Raw genomic sequence first — 6,863 nt, 5'->3', positions numbered from 1 at the left:
GTTGTTTTTATTTTCGATTTTGTATACTACACTGTGATAATTCATCCGGGCCAACATGCGTGATTGATATAAGTTGATATAACTTGTTTCGAATCGGTGTAAAATCAATAAAGTTTAATTTTTTACATTTTTGCATCTGCACTGTATTATTTGTATGCTAGTTAACTGAATAAATACGTTATTATTCGAAAGAAAATAATATTTCACGTAAATGTGTGTATTGACTATATAGCGGATGGTGATGGAGACCCGTTAACCAAATTAGGGGCGGTAACTGAGAACAGAGCCACAGGAAATCAGATGTAGATGGAAGGGTATCCTTGAGGCAATTTTCATCTGTGGTCGGGGATGAGGGACGGGATACCGTGGAGAATGATCGAAATTCTTTGTTTCGACGAGTTTCACAAAGGTAGGTAGAAATCCAAGGAAACAGTCACTTGTTCACGACTCATTTTTAAGTTCTGAGCCTGGTTGTTTACTTCAAAACCTGAGTGTTTGTATTCCTTAAAATAGGCAGGTAGGAAGAGGCTGGAGAATTTTATAATAGTTTCTTAAAATTTTGTCAACTTAGTTTCGCCAGAAATGATTTTATCTGGAATTTCAAATTGTTGTTTAATTGTGATAAGCCTAATCACCTTTTGAACAACTGCATGAGCCCTGTTTTTTTAGTTTAGGCGTGCTGTCGTACGTGGGATCTCATGGGACTTGTTTAAAATGGTCGTCCCCGTAAAAGTTACCTAGCGTTACATACGTTAATTGTTATTTTCGAGGTTTCCATGGTCACTAAAAAGGTGTATTGTGTTGCAATATAATCTTCGCGATTAGCATCAACAGAAAATGTATGAAAAACTCTTTTCTCTGACAAATAATAAACCACGAAACTTCGAAAATCGAATGACACAGCAATACGTGTAGAGGGAGGCGTACGTATTTTGAAATGATGTCACCAACATCGCGCATACTGTCATGGCATTACAAAGGATAGTGTAAGTACGGAAGCGAAGTAGGCTCAGTTGGAGTATATTTTTCATGGCATGCGAAAATATTTTATCTGGCGGCCGCCACTTAATTATATGGCGGCCGCCACTTAATTTTCTGGCGGCCGCCACTTAATTATTTGTTATTGTTTTTACAATTTAATATGATACCTGCTACGGTAATTACAGTGATTGTCGTTTTCAAATCCAATATTATGATTTAGAAATGATTTGTTAAATTTAAATTTGATTTTTATAATTTCCGGAAATCTGAACCGGTTACCGGATCTATCTTCTGTTATTATTACTAAATGAAGAAAACTGAGACAAAATCAAGGTGTTGTCATGTTGCTACATGTAATTCCCTATGACTAAAATGCTACGGTTATGTTGCGGATAACGCTTTGAAAACGATCAGATGATACAAATAAATAAAGTTTTACAAAAAAAGAAATCTTTTGATTTTGTTGGAAACGGTAATATATTTCAATAGCTTAACTGGGCAATTTTCACTGAGGCTGAAAGCCGAGGTGCATATTTCTTAGGTCAGATCCGTAAAACTATGGATTGTCCTAAACTAAAGTCTGCATTTACTTTATTATGATTTCTACAGATTTTGATGGAAGTCTATTTTTATATTTTAAATCTTTTTATTACAGTTTTGCCAGTGAAATATAGATAATTATCTAACTAATAAAGCTGATATTTTCTCTGCAATGGAAATATAAGATGACAAAACCTTATATTTTCAAATATAAGCTTATATTTTTCACTAGTGAAAATATAAGGTTTTGTCAGAACTACCCTAAACTGAATAAACACGAACTGAAGTTTATGTCGTTTATTATTTATAATACATTTTTAATTTTAGATTATTCTGCGAAATCTTGACTGTTGAGCTTGTTGTACCTGAACTACATTAAGGGGTTGATATAACATTCCGCGGACCTGGCAGAACGTCATATTGACTTCTCGGTGACGTCATGATGTTTTATAACGAGATAATCAATGTAATGTTATCCGGTTTGGACCAATGAGTAACATTTGCCCAGGTCAGGTTCGTAAAACCATGGATTGCCCTCAACCAAAGACTGTATTTGTATAATATATTTTAAGGATCCGAATTACTTAAAATCTAATAAAGGACAAAGAAGTAATTCCAACAGTGTAGACAAAATGGCGCTGTAAAATTTTCGGAGCATTCCGCTCCTTTATCGAGAAATATTTATATGTATATATTATATTTCTCTCGGTAGAACTTCGACAGGAAATACAAATCTATATCTTCGGATCACCAACACATAGTGTATATGATACATTGTGCTAATAAATAGATATATAACTTGCAACACAAATGCCGAAGGAAGACAACTTTTTGACTCGTGCCCTTACCTGGCCTCGAACTCACGATCTACGGGAGATATTTGATACACGATATATTGTAAATTTTAAGTCTTGTCTTACATATATGGTGTTCCGTAAGGGCCAAATTTCCAATATCGCTCCTTCGCTCCTTCGACCTAAACGCGAAGGAGCGAAGGAGCGAAGGAGCGAAAACACGATGGCGAAGGAGCGAAAACATGATGGCGAAGGAACGAAAACACGGTGGCGAAGGAGTTATGTAGGAGCGAAAACACGATGGCGAAGGAGCGAAGTTCCATCGCTCCTTCGCCATCGTGTTTTCGCTCCTTCACTCCTTCGCGTTTAGGTCGAAGAAGCGAAGGAGCGATATTGGAAATTTGGCCATAACGGAACACCATATATATAAGATACAAATGTATCTTATATAGGAACGAAACCTTGCCAAAGTATAAAAAAAAAAAAAAAAACGAACTCTCCCCACCCGGAATCGTTTTATGACCAATAATATGTTCTCTAGAACCATTACCGTTGATGTGGAACAGCTTTGTTCTCTTGATCTATTTTTCCATATCATCGAGCCTTCCCCGGGCTTTGTTTCCCAGATGTGATAATCGACACAATTTTACCGTTAAAGGAGTTACCTCTAGCGACTAATATTTTATAATCACGAACATTTTTACAATTAGCTCAAATTACTGCATCTCTTTTTCGGCATAGCCGTATAATATTTACTTTTGGCCGCGGATATGACGCGACAGGTGGCGTTACTGGTCAAGATGAAGTATGTGATTGGTCAATGTAGCGGTAGATGCAAAATGTAGATATGCAGTTAAAAACCAAACAAAATTAAGATTGAATGCAAGCTGAATAAGTGGATGTATCTTTGCAAATGACACATTAATAAAATTATATTACTGATTCAAATGCAGCCTTATTATCACAAAAAATGATTCAAATCGATATAATTTTGTTATCCGTGCTGAAATGCATTAGTTCGTTAATTTATTTCAACAGCAGATTTACATTATAATCAACAGCATTAAAACTATGCCTTTTATCTTTTTAAAGATATTTCTTGTTATGAATATCTTCTACGAGAATCTGTTCTAGTAAGCTCATACATGTGACGTAAAGTTATTCAAGTATATTACCGTTTCCAACAAAATCAAAACATTTCGTCTTTTTTTTGTTTTTTTTTTGTAAAACTTTATTTATTTGTATCCTCAACATAACTGTAGCATTTTAGTCATGCTTTCGGAGTACATTTTGTATTTCCGTAGTAATACCGTAGTGCTACCGTACGTAGCTTATAGGGAATTAGATGTAGTAACATGACAGCATAGCACCTGGATTTTGTCTCTGTTTTCTTCATTTAGTAATAATCACAGAAGACAGATCCGGTAACCGGTTCAGATTTCCGGAAATTATAAAAATCAAAATTAAATTTAACAAATCATTTCTATATCATAATATTGGATTTGAAAACGACAATAACTGTAATTACCGTAGCAGATATCATATTAAATTGTAAAAACAATAACAAATAATTAAGTGGCGGCCGCCAGATAATTAAGTGGCGGCCGCCAGATAAATAAGTGGCGGCCGCCATATAATTAAGTGGCGGCCGCCAGATAAAATAAGTGGCGGCCGCCAGATAAAACATTTTCGCACGCCATGAAAAATATACTCCAACTGAGCCTACTACGCTTCCGTATGTAAGAGACTGATGTATTAGATCTACTATGCATAATATAATTTCTTTACAAGAGTGCAATTATTTTTCGGCATAGTCGTATAATATTCTTTTGTCCAAGGAAATGACGCGACAGGTGGCGTTACTGGTCAAGATGAAGGATGTGATTGGTCAATGTAGCGATAAATGCAAAATGCAGAAATGCAGTTAAAAACGGAACAAAGTTAAGATTAAATGCAAGCTGAATAAGTGGATGCATCTTTTCAAATGACACATTAATAAAATTATATTCCTGATTGAAATGCAGTCGTATTCAGGCGCGTAGCTGCCTATACGCAGTTGCGTACACATCAGTTTTCAACAACAACAAAAATAAACAAAACAAAACAAACAAACAAACAAACAAATGGGATGGGTGTAGTCTCGGTGACTCAGACAAACTAGAAAAACTTCAACTAGAAGCTGCACGTGTGATTACGGGATTACCATCTTACACTAGTATACAGTCATATTCTGAAAGTGGTTTAGAACCTCTTGCTATTAGACGCTCTTGGCGAAAATTGCAGCTTTTTTTTTATAAAATTAAACATAAATTATCTCCTAATTACCTAACATCATTTCTGCCAATAATTACTAGATACCAAATTACCGTTTACATCTTACTAATTCATCTTTCTTTTCCTCTACTATCCAACTATGGAATCATTTAGATAACGAAATCCGACAAAGTGTTACGTACTCGGCCTTTAAACATTCTCTTCAAAATTTTACAGACACAAAAGTTCCCTTCTACTATCAAATTGGTGACAGAAAACAGAACATTATGCATGCAAGATTAAGAAACAGGCCTAGTACTCTAAACAACGATTTATTTCATGCAAATTTGATTAATTTTAAACACTGCCAATGTGGACACCCTGTTGAAGATGCATATCATTTCTTTTTTTAATGTAATAATTACTCTGTTCAGCGTTTGCAACTGTTTCGTGATCTAAATTACTTCATCCCACTAGACCTGCAACTTCTGCTATTCGGAAAAAATGAACTTTCTCATCAAGAAAATGTAACTATATGCCAATCAACCCAACTATTTATTAAAAATACAAATAGATTTTAATAATATCTTTATTGGAAATTAATGTACATTGTATTTTTGTCTTTGCGGACTCGGGTGACATTCGGGTGTGTGTGAAATGTTATAAATGAAGGACCAGAAAAGAAAAGGAGGAAGACACCACTGGCATGGATTATCATAGACATTAGACAAGTTTGAACGAAAGGAAAGTCGAATTGTGTACCAAAGTGATTGTTGCCCGAGTCCGCTTAGGTCTACCACAAAACTACTTGTCTTTATGAAGTATTTAGATATACATGTATATCCCATCATATATAAGATTGTTTGTATCAATATCTTATAAAATCTCTCTCTGTCTCTCTCCTTTCCCCCTCCCACTCCCCCTCTCTTCCTCTTTCTCTCCGTCACTCTCTCCGTCTCCCTCCCCTTCTGTCTCTCTCTCTTTCTCTCTATTTCTTATAAAATTAGATTGTAAATATGTAAATAAAACTGCCATCATGTGAATTTTCTCTCAATGTAAAATTGTATCGGGAGAGGGCTTAATATAAGTTGGAAAACTTGTGCCCAATCCCGTTGTAACAAATTGTAAATTACAAATAACATATGTTTAAATCAAAAACAAACAAAACAAAGAAAAAAAACTCTGATATTTATATGAGCTTATCTATACACAAACTATGAATGCTGTCCCTAGGTGATGGTTCTAGTGAAACCCACTGATTGATATACATCTTGTAACTAGTCATTACGTGGTAGGGAACGCAATCAATCGGTCGGTTAAAGGGAGACAAAGAAAAATCCGAAGACCTGTTTCTTTGGAAGAAATTTCAGCTCGCCCAGCCGGAACCATCAGCATCAGAAACAAGTCAAAATGATACACCTGATGTAACAAAGCTCCCTGGTGGTTGTCAGAATTGCAAAATGCTTACGCTAACATTTTAGAGCATTGAGGACATTAAGGGTCAATGCCAAATGTATCATTTTATATACAAAATTTGCAAGATATATGTATAAATGAGAGGTTGAAGCAAATTCTAAATAGCACACCAAACTTAGTTTGGATATCCAACGGTTTACACAAAATTTGTGAAAAATGAAAATAAATCCAAATAATTTCAAAATTAGTTGTCAAATAAAAAAAGATGCCAGATATAAATATATACTAATATAGACTTAAAAACTTAATTTAGACTTAAAAGTGTTTCGATAAGTTTAAAATGAGCTTTGATACAAAAACGTTAAGTCCTAAACATAGGAAACTTAAATTAAAAGAAAAAAATAGAATAATTCAATAATATTTTTTGTAACTTTACTCTACTAAATGATTATTAACTTGCTTCCGGTTTGGCGTCCTCCACCTCTCTTGTCTTGATCAATCAGTCTATTGGTTATTGTACCTTCAAAATAGAGCAAATTGTTTTCTAAATTCTCCTAATTTTCTTCTGTTTATCTCTCCTACCATTCCCTTTTACAATACATATTTATTTTATACAATTCAGATTATCTTTTTTATACTAAACAGATTATATTTTTAAATATGTCTCAAGTACACGTATTTGCTTTTTAGCAGTTAGACGTACATGTAAAACCATTTCAGGTAAAAGTAGATTTCAATTGATTCCACGAGGAAAAGGGGTATCTGAAAGCTCTTTTACACATGTCAGACAATCTAACAGCTATATTCAGATACGTGCTGAATGTAAACTACATGTATATAGCATTGTTAGATCTCCTACCCCTTAAATGTATTTATTAT

Source organism: Pecten maximus, chromosome 4 (genome assembly GCF_902652985.1).
Source record: "Pecten maximus chromosome 4, xPecMax1.1, whole genome shotgun sequence".
Taxonomy (NCBI): domain Eukaryota; kingdom Metazoa; phylum Mollusca; class Bivalvia; order Pectinida; family Pectinidae; genus Pecten; species Pecten maximus.
Note: the sequence above shows the minus strand (reverse complement) of the source record.